The following is a 22,449-nucleotide window of genomic DNA, read 5'->3' as shown; positions in this document are numbered from 1 at the left end:
CCTAGTTCTTTCCTCTTCCCTGTGCCCTGCCTGTAACACATGTAGAGGGTTGGTAGGTATAAACTCTGGGCATGACCTGAGCTAAAAGTAAAGAGGTTTGCTTTTCAAAATTGTTGGATAAAATATAGTTGACTGTAAAAAAGACTTTATTTGGCTGTTTGAAATACATGTATGCATGTAGTATGTATGCATACATATATAATATATATATCATATATATTATATATAACATATAAATATATAAAATATATGTAAATATGTATTTCAAAACAATTATATACCTATATATAAAACAAAAGTAACCAAATATATTCTTTGGACCAAAGGACAGCATTTTCCATTCAACATAAAAGGGAGCGATTGACTTAAAATATACCCCCTTAAGCTGCAGTCATTACTGAAAGTTACAAATGAGAGTTTAGAAGAAAATGGCAGTTTATTTCTTTTTACAAAACTCATACAAAATATGAGTATCTTTTCCTAATTTAATCTCAGGATCCTAGATAAATGTCAGAATGTCCCCACAGAGAGATATAGGATGAGAATCTGGCCCTAAATGACTACTATGAAGTGATTTCATAAATATTTAAAATACTTGTCCTTCACTGTTTTAAATGGCCATTCTCTTGTTTTGGTCTGCCCCTCATGCTTCCCGTACCCCATTTTAAAATAACAGATATTAGTGCCAAACCACCAAATCTTGATAATCATTATAATAAAATTAATACCCCCCTTTTTAATGCAAAAGAAAGTAATTATCTAAACATGTGCTAGCTTTTTGTAGGTAAGGTTCATAAAATTCACTCAAAATATCTTAGGCAAATATGAAAGCATAAAGCAATTTCACGACAAAACATTATTTTGCCTCTTCCATCTTTCCAACTTATTTTCATACACATATAACTATAATGTAAACATATAAATATCTGATGCAAATTACAATAACATTTTTCCCCATCAGCATTGTAACTGCTGAATTGATATATTTGAAAATTTTAATGACATAGATAGTCTGATCATGCTGCTTTAATTAAGTTTACTTAAAAATATGCTTTTTAAATAAAAAAGCAATATGAACAATAAAAGTGAGGACACATTTGTTTGGTTCAGGTCAGACTTTACTATGATGTAATCACACATTTTACGAAAGTGTGAAATTTAGTCCATGGAAAAAGACTTTTTTCCTGCCTGTGACATTTATGAGGTTCACTTCACAATCCAGACTTAACTGAAAGGAAAAGTCATAGGAAGCTGAACATGTTGAGTTCAAAATAGCATTATCTAAAAAGTCCCAAAGAAAATTAATAACAATTATGAAAATTAAAGTATTTAAAGGATGCAACCCCCAAATAAGAAATTATTTCTTTGATAACATGTTTAGTAATGAAATACAGAATGAAGACTCTCCAAAATGAACCCTCTCTTAAAAGGAAATGAAAATATAACTTATTGAAACTGTCCTTATGGTATCGTGTGGGTTATGAACAAAAGAACTCCATTATTTAGTTCCAGATACCTCACAAGAATCTTAGGTTCTTATTTAAAACAAAATTCTTAAAAATGTGAAAATCCTCTAAAACTTTAAAGTCTTGACATTCAACTAGATGTTTCAACCCAGATACCTCCCTGCAATCAAAAACTTTCTCCAAAATGGAATTATTTAGAATCCTCAATCCAATTTTTTTCTCCCATGACATTATTCCATTGGAACAAAACATCCACGTTTCAAATTGAGACAACATTAAGAAGATTTAATAAACTAGTTAAGGGAAGCTGAAAATCGAGAACACCCTGCCGATTTCCACAATGAATTAAAATAGCCAATCCTCATCGGTGTCTTTTATAGAAATAAAATCAGGCGCATCACGAAATCTGTCACCGTACCTGCGTGCACTTTAAACGACTACGGCACACACGCTGTAAGATCTTCACTCTGAGACATAAAGCACACTTCATGTAACTGCTGCAAAACACTGCTGCAGAGGAGCCCAGTGCATTTTTTTCGGGCAACTGATCCAGCTTTCCACCAGCCCTGTGACCTTTGAACTCCCTTCTGCCCCCCCTCCTCTCGCTTCTGCAGTCAAAGCCTCGGAGCTGGTCTCATTTGCATAAGGCTCGGGCAGCCCTCCAGCAGCTGAAACGGAATGCTGGGTAAGGAATTGTGGAACTGCAGTTCTGCCAGAATACCTGAATCACCCGAGAACTGGAATCCGCGATAGGGGGTGGGCACCGACTGCGCCGGGCTGCCCGCATCACAGCCCCACCCCCAGCCCCCCTCGTCTATTAATGTATAAGTGTTTTTAACTCTTTGTTTTAGAGTCCTGCTTTCCCCTTCCCCACCAAAAAGAAGCTGTCAGCAGCGACTATGGTAACCAAGGAAACCCAAATAGTCAAATACTTCATTTAAATACATGTGGAAGGCCAATTTAAAATTTTCATTAACTCCTCTTGTTTTTGAAACATAGCTATTTTTCCCCCCTTGGAAGGCACAGTGCACGCATAATCAGGAACATAGGATATTTCTTTTTGTTGTGGTTTAAACAGCATCTTACAGGCATTGAGTACATGAAGTCACTGTGGTAATTCTATAAAATGTTAAATGCGCCCTAGTGCCTTAAGATCATCCTAAATGATGTCCGAGAAATTAATTGTAAAGAATTTAGGTCCCACGATGCCTTTAAAACAACACAGCAGTAAAAATGTGGAGCAAAGTTAAACTATGTGTTTTGATCTAAAGATTCATGCAGCAGTAACGCTTGTCTCTCTTTGGCAGAGATGTTCAGTGTTGTGCTATTATTTGCTAGAGTTATTTCTTCCCTTGTCTTCCTACACACAGCAGTCTCTCTATTTAAAACACAAACTCTCTTGCTCATAAACCTAAGAAGTGATTATCTTCTAGGTACAGAAGGTCATGTATACATATTTTTATAAATACCCATGAAGGCACATATTCTTTTCTAAATGGTGAGTCAATGGAAGTATGCATCATCACATAATTAATCCATTCTTCTTTTTAAAATTAAGCTAATTTGTTTTCTCCTTTAATGAGTGAGTAATATTTAGGAAATAAAAGGTTTAATGCAATAAAGAAATATAACATGAAAAATAAAAGGCACACAACAGATTAATATAGATATATGCTATTTTATACTTAAATATAAAATGCATTGTTCTGGGAGATAGCATTATTAACATTTCAAAATTTTCTTGGTTTTAAAATTTGTTATTTAAATAATTAACTATGTTAAATCTCTTGTAGTACACTGAAAGATATCAATAAATTTTGAATGCTATATCATCCAATTCATAAAACACAAACTATTGCAGTACAGAATTTTTTAATCCTGGAAAAATAAATGTGAAGATTTTTATTTGAGCTATTTGTTGGTATTCTGCCATATGTTATTTCTGCATTATAGAAGGTTAGAAATTACTGAATGATTTTTTTAACCCATAAATTTTTAAATAGGATAAATAACTTTTCAGTTTACTATAATCATATAAACATTTCTCTATCACATCTGACTACATCAGCCATTTAATTGAGTTGGGTCAATTCAAGTGCATCCTTCATATTACACACTGTAAATATCTTGCAAAGTTTTTAAGGCAAAATGCACATCAGCCCATCCTAATTTAAATCCAATCAAACACAAGGAAGTGTTGGAGTAATTTATAAAATCACTGACCTGTTCAAATAGCTGTAGTCTTAGTCCTTGCACTCTTTTTTCATTAGAATCCAAAATAAATTGATTAACATTTTCTAATGTGTGTCAGCATCACCGAAGGCACTGTTCTTCCTGGTTCAGCGGAATCTTCTGAAATTTGCCAGCCCTGTGTTTTATTGCTGGTACCGTATGCTTTATTGTTCATCGACAAGAGCTTCACTCTGCACAAAGACTCATTACCTACTGCTTGCTGCACGGCATCAGCCTCACTGAGGCTGCCTATATGTGATCACATGGGAGTTTTGTCTGAGAAAGCCAGGCATGCCACTGACTTCACTGTGTCTATGGATATTTTTATCAGCTGAGGTCTGCTAGGAGGAAGGAATAACAGATTAGGGAGCTGCTCTAAGTCATTAATGCAGCACAACTTATGGAAATCCCTTCACAAGATTTTTTTATTATTATTATAGAAAACATTTGAGCAGGAATTCAAAAGAAGTTCACTAGATTTCATTTTAATAGGAGGCTGGAAAATAATTTAAGGAAGGGGAACTAAGGAAAAAGCTGTTTCCCACCTTTTGCTTTCTGAAAGTACTTTTGTACAAATGTTATTAAAGAACCTTACTGAACTGAATGATTTGACAGTATGTTTAACCTTTAGATTGCTGGTGTTTCTTTTTCTTGGTTGTTTTCTAAAGGATAAGTCACTGTTTCCCTCAAAATCGCCTCAATGAAAATCTCAGTCACTAATAGATACGACATATGAATAAAAATAGAGATGTTCTAATTACTTTTGATAAAGTAGATGAGAGAGTGGGTGTCTTTTATTGATGTATATAAGTGAGGTAGAGGATTAATTTATCTTCTCAAAAGATGACACATTCCTAGAAGAGCTGACTTAAAAGAACAATGAAGATTTCAATTTAAAGATCTAAAGGGCATGTGGTTCATATTAATTCTTAAAATCGCAGTAACTTATTTTAGACAGCTTACCTCAATAAAGCATATGGTTTACCTTATCTGATTTCAGTGTTAACAAGTAGTTTCAAAGCTGACTACTCAACATTTATAGTAAATTTTCTTCTATGTAAATATTGAATTAATACATGTACATATATACACATAGGTATAGTCAGATTATCTTTCCAAAGTATATTTTAAAATAATTACCTAAAATTATTTCTCAAAATTTGAAAATGGATAGTGGATTTCCAAATGAAAAAGCTATTTAATAATTGGAAGTTGATGAAAAAATAAACTTCTTATCTCTTTAATAATCTAAATTGAATTGGTAATTGAAAGCTTGTTTCTTGTTAATCTCAATGGAAATCTTAGGACAAATACATGCAATGTGCAACAAAGAGCACGAAGTAAGAGTCAGAAACACCATACATAAATATCAGAAAATAAAATTTTCTGTACAGTTAGATATATGGAACATTTTAATAATGCCTGTAAGTAATATAGTAATCCTAAAAATAGTAAATCTATATACCTGTTTAAACTTTTCATTAATGAGAAGTTATTTTTTGGAAATAATTATAACTTAAAATTTTTTTGTGTCAGCTGAAATTTTAAAAAATAATTTAAAGCCAAAATAGGCATGTGTGGCTAAATAGCCAGTCTCTAAATATGATGATTTAACATCATTCTTTATAATATTTTTTGTAGTGTTAACATTGATTTAGAATGTTTCATGACTTAAATAAATGTCTTTTCATGGATTTTTCTTAACCTTGAAAAAATATTCAGATATGTTTCAAATGCCACCATTTTATAATGTATTTGTTCCAAAATGCTCATGTTCATTTTCCCCTGCAAACAAGAGATGCGCTAAAGCTAGAAAACCTTGGGGCATTAAAAGAAAAAGGAAAACAAGGGTTTCTGGCTTATAGTGTAATTCTGGGTTCTTAAAGATATGCATATTGTAGCTAATATCTTTGATGATGTCATCATGTTAATGTACAAGGAAATAAACAAAAGGCAGCCATTTTTCTGTTACTGCATCACTTCAAAAACAGTGAAATAAAATGGTGCCAAATGGAAAAAAAGAATCAGCAGAAAACTAAGTTACTTTCAAATTTTGGGGACAGGGAGGGGCAAAGGTTGTGAAGTTAAAAATAAAAATCTATATGTATGAATTTTGTATGAATGTATGTAAAGAAATAATTTATAATAAGAAAGAACTGTATAAATACAAGGGATATAGATATAGAAAGCAGTTTAAACAAATTATCAGTAAAATAATATCTCCAATGGAAAGACTATAGTCTGTAAACAATGTATTAAATGTAAAAGCTTATGAAATTCATTAATGTTGAAAAAGGTATTTAAAAATGGACAACAGAGTTGGAAAGATCTAGAAAAAACAAAATGATCATGAAACAGTAATAAGCTTCCCAGGTCTACTATTGTCTTAAATGACCTTGGTGAATTATTCTATCATCTTATGCCTTATTTGTCAAGTCTGCAAAATAGGAACAGAAAAATCTTTGGAAAACATATCATGGAAATAAATAGCAATATTTTTATACTTCAGTTCTCTAAGTAAGTTTTAACCAAGCATTGTCAACTAATATTAGTAAAGTAAGGAGAAACAATGTAAAATTCTAATGAATAGTTGAGAATTTTTAAATGCATTTTCCTAATAGCAGAGATTAACAGTTCTAGTAAGTAGATAGGACTTTCTGAAACAAGAGGTGATTTTTCCCTAATACCTGCAGAAAATAAACTAGAAATGAATTTAGTAAGTAATTTGAATGAATCTCAAAATTGCCTCAGGATTAAAACAAATTACAAAATATACCCATCCTTGCAATCAAAATTCTGTTACTTGGTCAGGGACATGACAAGAGAATTGCAGCAGAGTTTCTGATTCTCACACAATGAACAGCAGTGCCTCTGCTTATATAACAGGTTCATCAGCCAAGAGTTCTTTACATTCGAAATTACCAGAGAAACACAAGATCACAGCTTAAAGAAGGAAATTCCATCCAAGATTAAAAGAAAATTTTAATTTGCTTTGTATATGAAAAGCTGTGAATTCAAAAAAGATATGTCAATTCTTATTATTGACTCTTACTAGCTTGACTTCTCTCTAATGACAAAGAGGCATAATAGAATCATTTTGTTTGCCCCTTTTTTCTACAAAATAACTAAAGCTTGTCAGAAGTAATCCAGAATGTTTGCTATCCAATTCATTCAGTTACTTGGATATAGACACGCCAAGTGAATGGTCCCTTGAAAATTCTACTGCATGAAGAAAGATGAAGATTAACAGATACCATCACCTGCATTAACTAGAACCGTATTAATTGGCATGTACATACACACACACACACACTGGCATATACCAGTATGTCATGTTAGATGTACCCTTGATAAGGCTGGATTTTCAAGTTACCTTCACCCTTCTTTATAGTACATTCAAAGAAGTCAATAAGTTGGCCACGTCAATGTCAAAATCCAGGACTAACTCAATTCAATTCAACAAACATTTGAGAGTTTACTATGTACTAAGCTTGAGAGAGTTGCTAGGGATATAAAAATGAAAAATACACCATACCCAAGAAGATTATAATCTATCTAGCTAAAAAATAAAAGTTGCTCAGCAAGTTATGGGAGGAGTAGTACAGCAGAGATATGTTTTCTTAAGTTTGACTATTTTATTGACTCAACAGGTATTTTAGGTACAATGAATATAATTTCTTTTCAATATTGTTTCATAAAATCAGAAAATCATTTATCAAATATCATATCTAGATGTCTATACCTATATATATAAAACATGTAATAGCTACATATTCCTGCGGTATCCTTCTCATCAAAAGTTTGAATTTCATTTCCCTTGTCTTCATTCTAAGTTAGCCTTAATGATTTGCTTAACCAATAGAGGCTGCACAAGTGATGTTTTGGAGATTCCAAGGTTAGGTCCTAAGAAACTATAAAGCTTCCACTCCAGCTCTTGGAGTCTCTTGAGTCTTCCAGGAGCCTTGAGTTGCCATGTGACAGGAATAACTACAGTAAGACTGTCACAAAGAAGCCAGATAGTAGCACTGTGATCAAATGATCTGAACTGAGCCCAGGATTCTGGCCATTCCTGATGCCTAACCCATAGGTAAAGCCATCGTGGAGCCTCCAAATCTACCTATCCACCAAAGGTGTATCGTGAAGTTACCCTAGTTGTTACTATGGGGCAAGAATTGCTGAGCTGACTTTTTCCTCAAATTCTTGTCCTAAATAATTCAAAAGATGTAATAAAATGGTTGCTGTTTTAGGCACTAAGTGTTGTGGTAGTTACTCAGATATTGATAACTAGAACCTATTTACATGTGTGGGACAGAGACAACATAATAAACATAAAAGTACAAGAAAGGGCAATCATATATATATATACATACACACACACACAAAAACATATATATATATATATACACATACATGTTTCCCAAGGAGTGCTAGTGGTAAAGAATCCATCTACAATGCAGGAGACTTAAGAGACAGGAGTTCGATCCCTGGGTTGGGAAGAGCCCCTGAAAGAGGGCATGACAACGCAATCCATTATTCTTGCATGGAGAATCCCATGGACAGAGGAGCCTGGTGGGCTACAGTCTATAGGGTTACAAAGAGTTGGACACGACTGAAGTGAATTAGCACGCAAACATTCAGTGAAATGGATGAATTTAATGGATTCATTAAAAGAAAATACAATTTGGGAGGGTGGAGAAAAAAGCAAAAAAAAAAAAAAGAGCGTGTCCAAGCCCATGAGGACTGAGTTATTTAAGACGATTGTATTGCAGGAATGGGATATCTGAACAGAGAAGAGATTGCTTCACTAGCCAGAAGAAAAGGGAATTCCCAGTAATGGTACTTTGGGAAAAACCCAGAAACAGGGGCAATAGCTTTACTATAAAAAGAGGAACTTTGAGGAAGTTTGGGTGGCAGGAGATTTAGGCATGTGCTGGGAGGCTAAAAGAGAAAAAAGGAAGTCTGGTGCCCCTGCTTGGAGTGTGATGAAGCTTGAAGTGCAGAGATTTTTGCAACGTAGGAGACACTGGGAAGTGACCAAGGCATAGAGAAGGAGGTATGGTTAAAGTGATGAATAAGGAAAGCAATGTTGGCAGGAGAGGAGCAAGGCTGCAGGCAGTCTTAGGAAGAGGAGATACGAAGAAATGATGAAACCCTGGCAACTGAGGAATGGAGAGAAAGGAATTCATCATAAAGAAAGCAGGAATTTTAAATTGGTTGGATAAGCCAAGCTCTCTGATTTATTGCATTAAATTCAACAGTTCTGTGATTTAGTTACAAATTATATATGACCAGTAAAGAGCATCTAACGAGCTTTGTTAGACAGATTTAGTAATTTCATGGGTAGTTTGATTTGTATTGGCCTCAGTTTGTCCACTTTCAAATATTGTGAAAATTGGTTTACATCAGATTTTGTTAACATTGTGTTTGGGAGCTTACAAAAGACTATAAAACAACAGGATCTTCCTTAAATAGATAGAGTACATAGAGGAGACCACTTATGTTTCTTTCTGCTATTTGATTCCTAACTTGGGAAAATAAAAATATGTCTTAATTCTACAAAGATTAAAAAGGTAGATACTTTTGGATAATTCAAACTAAGACAAAATATGCCCCTCCACACCCCATGAAACTACACACCATCACCTATCAAAATATACAAGTCTACTAGAGCTATATTTTTCTGATTCTTCTATTTGGATACTAGACTACCAAAGTAGCAGATGTTAGGTTAAGCAGCCAGTGAACAGCCATGCAGAATGATGCAGGTTAAATGGTAGGTATTGCTATAATTGCTCTGCTGCATATACAATATGTACATAAATCATCTGAACATGGCTGCAAAGAAGTCTTTATGCAAAGTGACCCAGAGAAGAAAGTATCCAGGTTTCCCCCTACCCTTCATTTTCTTTATCAGCACAAAGGCATAGAAAACAGCATTTATCCAGAGAAAAGAGTAAATGAAGCAAACATCCTCTCTGAGAACACAAAGGATACATTTATTTCTTAGTGACCACCAACTTTGATTATAAAGATTTCTTTTTATGCTGAATTAGATGTCTAACATGGGACCAAAAATATGGAACTGGGCAGGTAAGAAAAGAAAAAGAAAAAAATAATAATTTAATAGGACCAGTGGCTTTTCCATATCAATGGGAAGGTTATATCATAACTGGAAGAACTATCAGTGGTAAAGAATCTGCCTGCCAATACAAGGAGACACAGGACATGGGGGTTCAATCCCTGGGTCAGAAAGATCCCCCGGAGAAGGAAATGGCAACCCGCTCCGGTATTCTTGCCTGGGAAATCCCATGGACAGAGGAGCCTGGCAGACTACAGTCTGTAGGGTCTCAAAGTCAGACATGACCAAGTGACTAAGCATGCACACAAAAGAGCTGTGACACTGCTTTGGGGTTCAAGACACAGGAAGGAGTTTCTTATATTTTATTTCACTAACACAAGTCTATAGGTACTTGACTAGATTGAATCTACTCTGATTTATATGAAAGAAAGAAGAAAGAAAGTGAAGTTGCTCAGTTGTGCCTCTTTGCAACCCCATGGACAGTAGCCTGCACGAAGCTCCTCTGTCCAAGGGATTTTCAAGGCAAGAGTACTGGAGTGGGTTACCATTTCCTTCTCCAGGGAATCTTCCCAACCCAGGGATTGAACTCATGTCTCTTGCATTATAGACAGACAATTTACTGTCTGAACCACCAGGGAAGTCCCTGATTTATATGAGACACACAGAAATAGTTTTAGCATATTATTTACCTGAGTTCATTCATTCATTCACATATTCATTTTCCATTCACTGATTACTATATGCTCAGAATCTGATTCAGTGCTCTGACAGGTTAAAGAGATGAATAAGTCACAGGCAGCAAGCTAAGTGGTTTTCCATCTAGAGGGAGGGACCTATATAAAGAAATAGATACAACATAATGGGATATATCCTCTAATTGAAAAATGTATAAGAACATAAAGACAGGAGTGAATAAGCTATATAAAAATAGCTAATAGTTATCAAGTACTTAACTAAGACTGAAGTGTTTTATTTTACACATATAAATTGACTCTTATAACAACTGCAACAAGCCTATGAGGTAAGTTACTTTTACCATCTCCATTTCATTGATGAGAAAACTAAGGAATAGGCTAGTTAAGTGACTTGTTAAGTGACTTGTCAGTTAAGTGACTGACAGAGTCAGTATCCAAACCCAGATAGTATAACTTTAATGCAGTGTGTCTCTACTGCTATCATGTTACTTGAGATAGTCACAAGTGGGCTTCATAGAAGAGGTGATATGGAAGATGAATCTTAAGGGATGAGTAAGAGTTCTTCTGTGGAAAAGGAGAAGAGTATTCTGGGCAGAAGAGCTAAAATATATACAGAGTCTGAGGCATGACTAATGTATATGTGGAAGAAATTAAAAACTTTACTGTGAAAATGGTAAGTTTATTTGATCTTGATATGGGGTTGTGCATTTGTAATGCTGGCTTATTTGGAATTCAACTAAGAATCAGTTTGTACTCCTAGGGGATGTAAAAATTGCTCGACTACATCTATGTTTTGTTATTAGACGATTCAGAAGAATGAATTGGAGAGAGGGTCTGGAAAAAAAGGACACCAAATGAGACAGTTGAAATACCCAATAGGAAAAGGTTACAAAGCTATGAATGAAGGCTGTAGCAGCCCTAGTTATGGAAAGGAAAGATATTAGGAAGTAAGTCAGCAGATACTTAGGTGGGAATGAGGGGGAACCCTGAATCCAGGATTTTTTATTTGGGGCACAGCATGGATGATGATATCAGTAACCAATGTTAGAAATACAGAGGAAATCTTTTCATGCCTAGGGCAGCCATGACTTGTGGTGAAACGTGTAGCAGCTCCAGAGCATGGCATGCTGGATATACTGACTGGTGTGTTTGCTCCTTATTCAGCTACCAGTCCCCATAAGCTGAGGGAATGTTTCCCCCAAGTTATTTTCCTAAGGAACAGGCTTAAGTATGCCCCAACAAAGGATGAAGTAGAGAAGATCTGCATACAGAATTTCGTTAAGATTGATGGCAAGGTCCACATTGATACAACCTACCCTGCTGATTTTATGGATGTCATCAGCATTGACAAGACTGGAGAGAATTTTCCTCTGATCTATGACATCAGGGATTGCTTTGCTCTTCATCATATTACACCTGAGGAGGCCAAGTATCAGTTGTAGAAAGTAAGACAGATCTTCATGGGCACAAAAGGAATCCCTCATCTGGTGATCCATGATGCTCACACTATCTGTACCCTGAATTCCTCATCAAGGTAAATGACATCATTCAAATTGATTTGAAGACTGCAAATATTACTGATTTCATCAAATTTAACACTGGCAACCTGTGGAGGTACCAACTTGGGAAGAGTTGCTATGATCACCGACAGGGAGAGACATCATGGTTCTTTTGATGTAGCTCATGTAAAAGATGCTAATGGCAACAGCTTTGCCATCCAGCTCTCCAACAATTTTGTTATTGGCACAGGCAACAGAACATGGATCTCTCATCCTCGTGAAAGGGTATCTGCCTCAGCATTCCTGAGGAGAGAAACAAGAGATTGGCAGCCAAACAGAGCAGTGTATAAAATGATCTCTAGGTGACATGACTCTCAAAGTCTTTGTACTTAATTAAAGATATGGAGCCAGTCAGTGGTAAACACTGAATGCCTAAAATGCACCCAGAAAAAGTACAGGCCCTAAGAACACAAGGATTCCATTCTGAGTGTTCAGTGCCTGGCAGAGGAGTTCACAGACAAAATCAATTACCCAGATATACATTTCTCTCCATTCTCTCAGTGGCCTGATTAAAGGTAAAGAAAGCACAATCAACTTCACAATCAAACTTCAAATCTGGAATAGCATTAATTGAACTTAACTGTGAGACTCATATAAGGAAACTATATAAAAGTGTTCTATGCAGACTAAGATCATGGTCCAGATCACAAAATCTACCTCCATGCTTTATATTAATCATACAACATGAAGACATACAAAAAATAAATTAGATTTCTCCTTTAGGCAGGTGTTTTAATGAGCTTAATCCCGAGGCTTGCTATTAATGCTAGTGACTGACTTCTTTGAAATGAGGAATGCGTTTTCTTTCCTATTCATATAGTCAGCTTCCTGTTTAGTATTCATTATTCATATCTATTTTTATCAAAGAGCACTATTACATGAAACCATGATCCAAGCATGTTTGGCTCTAATTTTTAACTCTCCAGGGAAGGAAATTATACACCCTTATTGTACTGGTATATAATTGACTTTCTTGGTGGCTCAGACAGTAAAGAATCTGCCTACAATGCAGGAGACCTGGGTTCAATCCCTGGGTTGGGAAGATCCTCTGGAGAAGGGAATGGCATCTCACTCCAGTATTCTTGCCTGGAGAATTCCATGGACAAAGAAGCCTGACGGGTCCATGGGGTCGCCAAGAGTTGGACACGACTGAGAGACTAAAACACACACACACACACACACACAATTGTGATATACACATGTGATTAGAGTGTATATGTGTTCCTTTGTATTAGACAGTGGTGTTATTTAATTCGGGTTATCAGGCTAAAGCACTTTTCACACCTATCTTAATTTGGAACATCAACATGCCATTGAAGAAAAGCCATCAGTCTTGCAAATAAATAGTAAAAAAGACTTTTGATCACAGTCTCATTTAAACTCTGTCTAGATATTCTAAGAATTTCTTACCTTGGATTAAGAATAGAAAGAACTGTAAATACATTTTATCTGAATACTGTGACTCCTGAGGGATTCCTGGGTGACTCCTGATAACTTTAGCTGACAACCAGGGATACCACAGCTATTGCTACTCTTTTGAAGCTAAAGCAAGATTTTAATCTTTGCCTCTTTAATTGCTGATAGTTATCTACGTGTATGCTGTCACTTCAGTCGTATTTAACTCTTTGCAACCCTTAGACGGTAGCCTGCCAGGCTCCTCTGTTCATGGGCTTCTCCAGGCAAAACTACTGGAGTGAGTTACCATGCCCACCTCCAGGGTATCTTCCTGACCCAGGGATCGAACCTGCATCAGCTGCATTGGCAGGCAGATTCTTCACACCCGAGCCACCTGGGAAGCCTGGTAGTGATTGACCGTTGTTGCTGCTGTTACTCAGTCACAAAGTCATGTCCTACTTTTGGCAACCCTTAGGACAGTAGCCCACCAGGTTCCTCTGTCTATGAGATTTCCCAGGCAAAAATACTGGAGTGGGTTGCCATTTCCTTCTCCAGGGGATCTTCCTAGACCAGGGATTGAACCTGCATCTCCTGCAGTGGCAAGCGGATTCTTTACCACTGAGTCACCTATGTGGGAAGCCCATATTTATCTGTGAAACACGGGAATTATGATGACTGAGACAAAATTGGGCATTATATTGCTACCATTTCCCAGCCATGCACAGTGAGGTGACTTTAATGTGGTCTACTGATGCTTATTACATTGTGTCTGTACAGTATCACTTTGACCAGGAAGCCTATGACTACATTATTTCACTTCCCCTTTATTTATTTTTTTTTCCCTTTGCTTTAATTTACTATATATTATAGCCACCCTGAAACCAGGTGGAAGCAATAAATTTAAGACTTAATAAACTACAAGTATTACATTATTACTTATTACATATATGTAATTAATATTAACACTTATTACGTATTACATATTTATCAATGTCATAGAATGTCATATAGCCATTAAAGTCAGCATTATGACTATATAAAAATATAAATGTTTAAAAGATAATAACTAGTGAAGAAATTTACCAGAAATATAAACAAACATGATTACAACTAAAATGTATAAAGAAGACTGGTGAGGAATTAAAGGAATTTAGGGATTATGTATGAGTTTAAAACAATATACACATTGCAAGTTCAGTGTTTTAAGCATAGGATAGTTAGAAAAGTAGAATCAAAATCATAAAAAATAGTTATCTCTTGGACATCAAGTAATAAGTGATTTTGATTTTTGACTTTGGCTTTTTCTAAATTTTATAAGTGTTCTGTTGCCTGTTACTGATACAATGAAAAATTAATGATATTATAATTTTTATATTAAAATTAATTATGTTAAATTAATTTAATTGTAGAAAAGAATTTAAAATTAAGGCTATTGTTCAAACAATTTTAACTGCTGTGATTTTAAGCCTTCAGATATCAAGGAAATTGAACTCTGCCTCCACACTCCACCCTTGGGCCGGATTTGACACAATGCCATCTGGTCTACCAGGTTTTTCAAAGATGTGATTTTTTTTCATTGATGAACAGATTCCTTTCCAACATTTTCTTCAAGCAACTACACACTGTGTGTGCTGTTTTTCGTGGCTCACCTTTGAGGTACTGCAAGAATGGTCACGTGTCCACTCCCAGGCCTTCTCTCAGGGGCAGTGAACCAGAATGGGTGACTAGAGGTGGCACAAGAAGTCTCAGTTCTGAATGAGCTGCTGAGCCTTATATTATGATACATTATTTTACTTGCCTGGAGGAGATGATTGTTGTTTCACATGCAGAAGAAGGTAAGAGCCCTAGAGTAAGAGATACATGTTTAAATTGGAAGAAGATGTTGGGATGAAAAATAAAAAATCTATAGCTGGGCATTATGTAGTTCTAGTTGAAACTCAACAGCAGAAAAATTGGAAAGCCTGGGGTAAAAGCATCTAATTGGGAAAATATTAATGTATTCATACAAAATATTCCTTATGCATGAGAGTTCTGGAAAACAAATGCCCAGCCATTTAACTCTGGCTTTCTTGCTATCCCAGAGAGACATGATGCTAGAACTTATGAACCTAATATCCCATCATCAGTTTTGTTACAGTTAATCATATACTGGAAAAGTATAACATAGTTAGGGAGTTTCCCAGGCAACAATTTGAGGGGTGACTTTTAATCTGCAATGACCCATAAATCTTTGGAGATAAATAGGAGACTCTGGAATAGAAGCCCATCCTCGGTCCACAGGCCAGTATTAACTGAGAGATGGTTCTCTAGTTCCTTATTCTCTCTTCTTTCCTTCATCAATCAACTCTTGCTCACCCTTTAAGACTTAGCTCAAAATTGCCTTCCCTTTAAAACCTATCTCCATATCCCTTGCGCACAGAAAGAAAAGGCCATTCCTTTCTCTCTCTTTCACATGTCTTCACTTATTACTCTACTATCCACCTTACAATATCATACTGTAGTAATGTGTTTGCATTTCTAGAAAGATAACAATAAACTGGGATCTCAAAGATAAAGGCTCCACATTATTCACATTTATATCTTTAGTGCCTCCCACAAGACTTTCACGCTGGGGGATGCTCAATGCTGTTGAACAAGTTGTTGCAAAAGTGTTTTTAGAATATAGACATAAAATGTACATAAGATTTTAGATAGCTGTCTTTAGAATATTTGATAACACTGGTAACACACAGGTTGCTATTCAGAGGACAGAATTATTGTTTAATACCAGCTTCCAGTTTGTGTTTTCTGAGCTTGTCTCAATAGAAAACAGATGAAAAGCTGGAAAGATTGTGCACACTTCCTCCTCTCACCCATCACAACAGGGTTATGAGAATTGGATCGGACAGGATATCTTGCAATTTCTCTCTTCTAGTAGCTGTTCCACAGCTGATAACACATTTTCAGCCTTGTTAAAAATTTCTCCAATGGATAAAACTTCTTGGGCCTTTTCCTCAAGTACCAATCATCATTACTATCCCCTTTGCCAACAATTTTTCTCCCTTCCCTCCTTTTCTTCTAAATACAGAAGAGATATGCTTCAACTGTTGCTATGTCCAAGAGCGGGGCCTGTGATTTTGCTTGTACTTGTTTGCCTAATGTGATCTCTTTGAAGTCAGAGGTCAGTTTCTTTCAGAGTACGGACACTTGCACATCAAGAGGTATTCAGGCTTTGCTAATGGGCCTTAACAAACATGTCACATTTCAGCTCAACACGTCTGCCAATATGTAAGCCATTTCAAGAACACTTTTTCTGTCAACAGAAGCTTTCTGTCAATTCATGACATGTGTTAAATGAAAGTATGTTAGATAGACTAAAATGTCCACACAGTAATAGTACATACAGAAGAGCTTTGTATTTATATTCGTTCAGCATTAAGTTCACAAGACTCTAACGGTCATTAACATAAGAAATGCTTATTGAGACTTTGATTGATGATGAGAACCCCCTCCCCCATCAAACCTACAGCAGATGGACCAGAAGCAAAAAGGGTTTACAAAGTAGAAATTTCTTACTCCGTTTTTGTTTATTGCAACTGTCTATTCTTTCCTCTTAAGGCAAGGGACATACTGTGCTGTAAAAAACAGTGAGATTTCAGTTTAGTTGTAGAGAATTTCATAGGACCAAAGAGATTATAAGGTGACCTGTATTGCAACAATTTTGTAAACGTTGCTGCTAAATTTATAGAAAAAATTACAATTTTATAATATTTGCAGAGAGAATAAAACCCAAAAGGTTTCAGTGAATATATTGCCAAAATTGAAATGACTTTTTACTGAATATCAAGAGCACAGAATAAACAGAAATATCATTATTAAATTGGAAAAGTAAGAAATCATTCTTGGAGAGAAAGAAAAAATATTTCAACCATTCTCCCTTTCTGAGTCCAATTTCATATGGCCTTTTGAGGGGGTTGTGCTGGGTAACTTGAATTTATTCAACCTTTTGATGGACCTGAATTTTCTCCTGAGATGTTTTAAACATTTCTTTCATCCTCAAGTAGCCATGCAAGAAAGAAGCACCACTTGTAACTTTATCCCATTTTACTGATGGGAAAAGTAAGACATAAATATTTCAAGGGACCATTTTCTTAGTTTAGACTAATGCTCTTTTCAGTCAAGCACTCTGGCTTTTTATTATTTAACTACAGAAATGTATTTGACAAGCAACAGTCCTTAGTAACTAATATAAGGAATTAAAGTCTTTCTTTTTATATGTTAGATAAATGGATAGTATTTAAAGGGATGCTTCCTGTTCCTAAATGCACTATATGAAAGTGGACAGCTAGAGCCAAATATAAAAATAATAGCATTTTTTGCTTCTCAAAAGTTTAAGCTTCAGTGAGCCAAATCATATCATAGACACCAGTGAAACAGTTTAGAGATTGAAGACAAATCACGAATGGAGTAGATCTGCAAGCCAAGCACATAACGGGAAAATGTCTGGTTTGCCATACGGACCTGAATTTCATATCTGATAAGTAGTTAGCCAAATTATACACAGACATTTTGAGCTTTGCTTTTAGATAGGACTTTATCACCTGATTACTGTATTGCTTTTCTTCTTGTCAAAAACAGAGTGATTTGAATAACTCAAGCTCAACTAGGGAGCCAGGCTTCTGGTTGTTTGGGTGGATACTGTCACTAGAGATGGAAGGTTGTGGGGCATGAATGGAATCATTTGGTGAGAACCACATGGCTTTAGGTTAGATAGAAAAGACAGTATGGAGCCTGGGTTGGCTATGGAATAACTTGATAGATGAAGATGCAGGAAAAGAGATGGGCACATAAGGATTATTCACACGTGTTACAAAAACTATGTTTGAAGTAAGTGCTAAAAAAGGGTCAAACTACCTTATTCTCTTATTTCAGAGACCTGTACCTTGGGGCATTTTCAAAAAATCTTTATAGAAGTCACTAAGCAACTTCTTCCATCCCTAGGAATATAGGTTTAATATTTTAAATTGATATTCATATTAAAAATGAATTTTTAGGGATGAAGTCCATTGATCCCATCATTTAACAATCTCTAAGACAAGAAATAGGACTTAACTATAACTTAATATATAACCTTTTGTTCCTGGAACAGGATGAATTAAAAATGATATTGGTTTTGAAAAGTATCACAGAGCGTAATTCCATAATATGGGATAAATAGGAGACTAGAAAGATGACTTAAAATGCAAATGTAATATTTTCTGATTTGTTCTTATAGATCTCTTAACTTAGCTGTATTCCCTTAAATTCTAACATGTCAAAGCTAAATGGTGACCATAGAACCTGATTTTGTTCATTAGTACAACTATTAATCCTATTATACATTCCTTTTCTTTACTTGTGAATAACTGGGGCTCCTTCCAAAGAATAGTCCGCTAATAAGTTATGTTTCATTCATTTTTTAAAAAAAAATCTCAGCTTCCCAACATTTATCTTAGTTTAATGCATTTAAATGTTGTTCAGTTAGAAAGCCTAAAATAAGATAGTTAATAAAAAGCATGTTCACTTGACAATCATATCCTATTTCTCTTAATCTTTATCTATGCTGAGTTTGATACCATTTAAAACAAGTGATCTTAAAAGTGCACCTCTATCAGTAGAGATCAACAGTTAACAGAATATTTTTATTGCTGTTTCTGTCACCTTTATGCACTGTTTTGTTTTGGTTTTTTTTTCTGGTACCAGAGTGATTTTTTGAGGAAAATGGCAAAGAACCAAAAATTGGTATTTTTTGAAAACTGATGTAGTTGGAAATAAAAAATGAAAATTCCCATATTTGTAATCTCATATCCCAAATTAATTGATTAATATGCAAAAGGTTTTGATTTTTTTCTTTATATATGCCCTCTCTTGCTCTGCCTCCCACACCCAAAGCTTCTGATATATCATTTTACTATACGTTTGTCCTTTACTTTAGATCTAAAGTGTCTAGTTTAGAGGCAGCAGCCTATGAGTGTGAAAATGTGCCTAGTTACTATTGTGGTGCATGTATAGATATGTTTCTTTGTCATTGGGCACTATAATGCTATCATCAGTAATTCAGAGTATTATTTTCAACAATCTATGCCTTACTAGATGATTAATAATTAGGATGATCATGCCAAGAAAAGTATCATCATATATTGCCACATGTATAGCTCCTTTTGGAGATGGAAAGCATTTATTGGGGGGCTAAAGAAGATTAGATCACTGAGTGCTTGCAAAATCAATCTTCACATTCACAATGGATTAATAGTTAAAGTCACTAACACTTCCACATACATGCTGTCACTTTTTAAAAATTTTGGTGCTTACTTATATTTGCTTATTAATTTGTTGTCTTGTAATTGACATGCAATATTGTGTAAGTTTAAAGTGTACAACATGATGGTTGGATATATTTATATATTGCCATATGATTACCACTGTCTTGCTGTTACTTTTTAAGTAAACAAGAGAGAGCTGATTGGGGTGAGTTTATGTATATTTATGTAAATATCCTTGTATGTGTATGTGTGTAAGTATATTTAAGTCACGATAAACATAAACCTTAAGCTAATCACTGTTCTTATGATTTCAGATGACTCTTCATTAGCAATTACAAATTTAATTTGTATGGGCCAGCAGTGTATTCGTATGAGTAGGTATAAAGCAGGAGAAACTGTGACAGTGGTAGTGAATGAGTAGTATATACCCAAAGGTGTTAGAATTCAAACTCTTAAAACCTAACATGCTGGCTAAATAAAATAACTAAAGAGCTGCCATATATTCTACTTGATAATAATTTTCCCCCTTAACTTTTCAACTTTCCTATGGTTTCTATTTTCCTCTTACATTGTAGTAGCTTTTTAAAAATCTGTGTTAACACCTGATATTTGTATAGTATTTATTTTTAAAACCCTTTAGAGATATACAATACTATTCAGGCTGAAAGAAAAGGGAAAACAGGCCAATTTTAATAAGAACATTAACTCTCTTTGACTACATTGACTCCATTTAGTGAACTGGAAATTAACTGAATAAGAAGCCAGCTTCCATTATCTTTACACCTCTAAACATAACATCAAACTTTAATAAATGTGGGCTCAGATAGTAAGAGAATTAAATGCAAGGCCCTAAGGGCAGAGGTTTCTAGGAATGTGCTTATAATAGAGTTTCACCTGGGATTCAATTAAATATTTAGTGAGAGTGGCTGAAAGAAAGGTAGTGTGCTGAAAGCTGTGTGGGAGACAGAGATGAATACGACACAGTTTTTGTCCTCTAGAATGTCATGATCAATGGCAGCTAACACATTTCACCTCAAGTGTGGGGTGTATGTGGTGGTGAGGGGAGCTCCCTTCCCTTTCTCCTCCAGCCCCTACAAAACTGTTTATATTTGTACAATCCTATCACGCTTTCCCTGTTTCGTAGGACGAAGCATCTTTTCCTTTTCTTGTCCAATACCTCTGCATGTGCCCTTGATCCCATGTCCTCCCTCTCTCTTCTTAGGAATTGTGCTATAAATCAGTGGTCAACAAGTTTTTTCTGTAATAGTGCAGATAATAAATACTTTAGGCTTTTTCAAGACATGTGGTCTTTGTTGCAACTCTTCAGCCCTGTTGTTGCAATGCTAATGCTGCTATAGACAGTATGTAGATAAATCAATGGGTCTGTGTTTCAATACAATTTTACATATGGACACGGAAATTTGAAATTTTTATGAGTCATGAAATGTTATTTTTCTTTTTTCCAGTTATTAAAAAATGTTAGAACATTCTATGAGCAAATACAATAAGTAGCAGGTCAAACTTGACTCTCAACCAGTTTGCTGACCTCTGCTATGAATAATGGCCATTCTTCCATATCGTCAACCATTCCTTTTCTACTTTCTTCCTTTTAGCCTATAATCACACTAAGGAGAATATAAAAAATATTTAGCAATGACTCTGGATACTGACTGATGACTCTAGATTCTGACCAATCAGAATAGGGAAATCTGCCTCTCATATATCTAATAGGAGCCATAAGCAACTAGTGAATAATTTTGATGTGTTTAGGACAAATACCAACCCAGAACACACCTCATTTCATTTGAAAAATGAAACAAAGCACATTTTGCACTGCCATCTTAATATTGGTCTACTCTCTTTATACTCAATATTTTTGAAAATTATTGTAATTTATCATCTCTCATCTATTCTTCAATAAGACATCTGTTTCCATCATTCCTTTAAAACTGGCTTTTTCAAAAGAAACTTTCTCTTTTTAATTTTTCAGCCCTTTTTATGTGTTCAGTTTATGTCACTTGCATTAAATCACCCTGCTGCTGCTGCTGCTAAGTCGTTTCAGTTGTATCCAACTCTGTGCGACCTCATAGATGGCAGCCACCAGGCTCCCCTGTCCCTGGGATTCTCCAGGCAAGAACACTGGAGTGGGTTGCCATTTCCTTCTCCAATGCATGAAAGTGAAAAGTGAAAGTGAAGTCGCTCAGTCGTGTCTGACTCTTCATGACCCCATGGACTGCAGCCTACCAGGCTCCTCCACCCATGGGATTTTCCAGGCAAGAGTACTGGTAAATTCCCCTACGCATTTTCTACTTTTCCAACTTCTGATTCTTGGTTGCCATGGCAGATTCCTCTTTATCCAGCCCTCTTTTCTGCAACCATTCCCACCTGGTATTCCCCAGCATTCTCCACCCACTTCTCCCTGTTCCCTGTTCTTGCCTTGGCAGTCTGATCCACTCTTCAGTTCAGTTCAGTCGCTCAGTTGTGTCCAGCTCTTTGCAACCCCATGAATCGCAGCACGCCAGGCCTCCCTGTCCATCACCAACTCCCGGAGTTCACTCAGACTCACATCCATTGAGTCAGTGATGCCATCCAGCTATCTCATCCTCTGTCGTCCCCTTCTCCTCCTACCCCCAATCTCTCCCAGCATCAGAGTCTTTTCCAATGAGTCAACTCTTCACATGAGGTGGCCAAAGTACTGGAGTTTCAGCTTTAGCATCATTCCTTCCAAAGAAATCCCAGGGC

General features: G+C 35.6%; 1 protein-coding gene and 1 pseudogene across 3 annotated transcripts in view; one reads left to right on the top strand and one right to left on the bottom strand.

Annotated features, from left to right (window-relative positions):
* CSRNP3 (cysteine and serine rich nuclear protein 3) overlaps positions 1 to 22,449 on the bottom strand; it is a 204,116-nt gene that overhangs the window by 102,163 nt on the left and 79,504 nt on the right. The window contains exon 1 of one of the 3 annotated variants that reach the window (XM_005893455.3): positions 3,690 to 3,867. The exons of 1 other annotated variant lie outside the window; for it this stretch is intronic. The gene's annotated coding sequence lies outside the window, so the exon portion shown is untranslated. Of the gene's footprint in view, positions 1 to 1,884; positions 2,014 to 3,689; positions 3,868 to 22,449 lie in introns of those variants that run through there. One more of the 3 variants, XM_070357827.1, reaches the window with a different exon arrangement.
* Positions 11,561 to 12,321, top strand: LOC102265411 (small ribosomal subunit protein eS4, X isoform-like; annotated as a pseudogene).

This window comes from Bos mutus, chromosome 2 (genome assembly GCF_027580195.1).
Source record: "Bos mutus isolate GX-2022 chromosome 2, NWIPB_WYAK_1.1, whole genome shotgun sequence".
In the NCBI taxonomy this organism is placed as follows: domain Eukaryota; kingdom Metazoa; phylum Chordata; class Mammalia; order Artiodactyla; family Bovidae; genus Bos; species Bos mutus.
This window is presented reverse-complemented; position numbering and strand designations above follow the sequence as displayed.